General features: G+C 53.7%; 1 pseudogene across 1 annotated transcript in view; it reads left to right on the plus strand.

Moving 5' to 3' along the window:
- The window catches only part of LOC308168041 (PH and SEC7 domain-containing protein 1-like), a 61678-nt pseudogene extending 59008 nt beyond the window's left edge, over positions 1 to 2670 (plus strand). The window contains exons 14-15 of the transcript in view: positions 1825 to 1968; positions 2374 to 2670. The product of the transcript in view is annotated as a PH and SEC7 domain-containing protein 1-like (transcript). The remainder of the gene's footprint in view (positions 1 to 1824; positions 1969 to 2373) is intronic.
- Positions 2671 to 3148: the final 478 nt, after the last annotated feature.

Here is a 3148-nt window from a genome sequence, read left to right on the forward strand (position 1 = left end):
CCCTATGTGACACGTTCTAATGCTTTGGTCCTCATGTCGGGATCCAATGTAATGATCGGAAACTTTTCTTTCAAAAGATGTGAATACATTTCCGCGTCGTTGAAAAAAAGGCGGCAAAACGCAGCTTGGTTTTGTGAGCCTGCTAACAATGTAAAGTAGTGTTCTAGTTAACTAGGTAGCAGTGGGATTTACTCACCCAATCCATTTGCGTTGCAGTGTTTTGGCTCGTCTAGCGAGTTTGTGTTGTGATTCTCGACAACATTGAAACGTAGTTCCGTGTTTCAAAAGAAAAGTCGGAACATTTTCATTGGTTGCCGACATGCGGACCAAATGATCAGACTGTGTCACATATTATGTGCAGTATAGAACCTCGATGTTGAGGGGGATAAAAAGACACACCATAGATAAAATAGGGAATAAATAGAATAAAAATAGGGAATAGAGAGAGTGGACACAACAGTACGGTACAGGCTAAAAGAGAAATAAAAGAGAAACACAGCGACGCATAAGAACATTGTTAAAGATGTTACAGTCAGTGTGAGGTCAGAATAAGAGCTCTACAGTCCTCTGACACAGCTCTCTGACATTCTGATAGTTATAGTATTGTACAGTACAGTACACACCTAACAGTAGAACAGCCCTTCCTTCTTTACCTACTATAAGAGCCGCATCGGGGGTAAAATTACCATAGTCTTTACAATGGGAAGCTGCTACTTACACACAACGACCACTAGTTGGCCACCTTGTAAATTAGCCTGCCTCCTACACAGAAAAACTGCCTCCTACACAGAAAAACTGCTTTATACTAGCTTATCCTGATGTGATTAGATTTTTTTTGAAAATGTAAGGATAGTGGGTGGTAGGACGCACATATTTAGGAAAGGAGGGTCCTGAAATTTGAACGAGTGCAAAGATATATAGATATTTTTTACTCACAGGGTCAAATGACCCCATCCATGGCTGTTCTAGTGTTAATGACCCCACCCATGGCTGTTCTAGTGTTAATGACCCCACCCATGGCTGTTCTAGTGTTAATGACCCCACCCATGGCTGTTCTAGTGTTAATGACCCCACCCATGGATGTTCTAGTGTTAATGACCCCACCCATGGCTGTTCTAGTGTTAGGAAGGGTGAGAGAGAGGAAGGATAGAGACAGAAGAGACTGACAGGAAGGATGGGGGAGAGAGAGGAGGATAGAGACAGTAGAGACTGACAGGAAGGATGGGTGAGAGAGAGAGAGAGAGAGAGAGAGAGAGAGAGAGAGAGAGAGAGAGAGAGAGAGAGAGAGGAGGATAGAGACAGTAGAGATTGACAGGAAGGATGGGTGAGAGAGAGGAGGATAGAGACAGTAGAGACTGACAGGAAGGATGGGTGAGAGAGAGAGAGAGAGAGAGAGAGGAGGATAGAGACAGTAGAGATTGACAGGAAGGATGGGTGAGAGAGAGAGAGAGAGAGAGAGAGAGAGGAGGATAGAGACAGTAGAGATTGACAGGAAGGATGGTTGAGAGAGAGGAGGATAGAGACAGTAGAGACTGACAGGAAGGATGGGTGAGAGAGAGAGAGAGAGAGAGAGAGAGAGAGAGAGAGAGAGGAGGATAGAGACAGTAGAGATTGACAGGAAGGATGGGTGAGAGAGAGAGAGGAGGATAGAGACAGTAGAGATTGACAGGAAGGATGGGTGAGAGAGAGAGAGGAGGATAGAGACAGTAGAGATGTGACCGGAAGGATGGGTGAGAGAGAGAGCGAGGAGGGATGACATGCAGGATAGGTCGATGGCCGGAATCGAATGAGTCTCTTCTCCTCTGACCCCTGCTGTCTGTGCAGGAGGAGCAGGTGCATTCCCACGAGGCCAAGTTCCGCTCCATCTCCACCGAGCTCGCCGAGCTTCGCTCCTACCCCCCCGACCGAAAGGTCAAAGGGCGCGAACTGGAGGAGTACCGCCAGCGTGACGAGTACCTGGAGTTTGAGGTGAGGAGGAGGAGGAGGAGGAGGAGGGGGAGGAGGAGGAGGGGGAGGAGGAGGAGGAGGAGGGGGAGGAGGAGGAGGGGGAGGAGGAGGAGGAGGCAGAGGAGGAGGGGGAGGAGGAGGAGGGGGAGGAGGCAGAGGAGGAGGGGGAGGAGGAGGAGGGGGAGGAGGAGGAGGGGGAGGAGGAGGAGGGGGAGGAGGAGGAGGGGGGGAGGAGGAGGACGGGTGAACTTTAGAGGCTATAAAGGGAAAATAAATAAATGGAAAAAAATCAGTCGAGCCTTAAGCAATTATGTGGCACTGCAAATGTTCTCATTCACTCTGTCTTCTGTTCTCCCCCCTCTCTCCCACTCTCTCTCCTTCTCCTCCTCCCCCCTCTCCCACCCCCTCTCTCCCCCGCTCCTGTAGAAGACGCGGTACGGCACCTACGCCATGCTGCTGCGGGCCAAGATCCGCTGCGGGGAGGAGGACCTGGCGCTGTTCGAGGCCCAGCTGCTGGAGGACAACGGCCTGCAGAGGGCGCACTCCAGCCCCACCCTGCAGGACAGCAGCCAGGCCAGCCAGACCAGCCAGGCCACCCTGTCCAGCAGCGCCAGGGACCCGCCCGGGGGCGGGGGGGCCGGGGGAGGAGGAGGAGGGGGCAAGGCCAGCAGCAAGCGCACCGAGGGCCAGAGACACAGTTACCGACAGGCCGTTAAGAAGTGAGAGTGGTTTGGGGGGGCGGGAGGTGGTTAGTAGGCGCTGCCGGTTAGGGGGGCCGGTGTGTGTGTGTGGCCAGTGGCTGTGGGAAGGGGGGAAGGCTGTCTCCTTGCACAGGTTTTTATTTGAGGGGCGAGGGATGGTGGGGGGGGGGGGGGTTAGGAGCTTGAAGGAGGGGAAGAGGGGGGGGTGACACCCACCCACACCCCCCGTGGATAGCGGCCAACCCCGGGACATCCCCAGCCAGTCTCCTCGAACCGATAGGGGGAGGAGCAGATGCTGTGACTGTGGCGTGGTCTCTGGGCCCAATCGATGCCTGCGGTTGCGTTGAGACGGGAGGCAGGGAGGGAGGGAGGGAGGGAGGGAGGAGGAGTGGAGAGGTCAGAGGTCAGGCAGGCAGGAGGACAGGAGGCTAACACGGTAGCGACGCTGTGTAGCGCAGTGGGACGGCAGGAAGGCGAGAGGCTCGTTCTCAGCAGGAAGG

The sequence above is a fragment of the Nansenia antarctica genome, assembly GCF_963989245.1.
Source record: "Nansenia antarctica genome assembly, chromosome: 11".
Lineage (NCBI taxonomy): Eukaryota > Metazoa > Chordata > Actinopteri > Argentiniformes > Microstomatidae > Nansenia > Nansenia antarctica.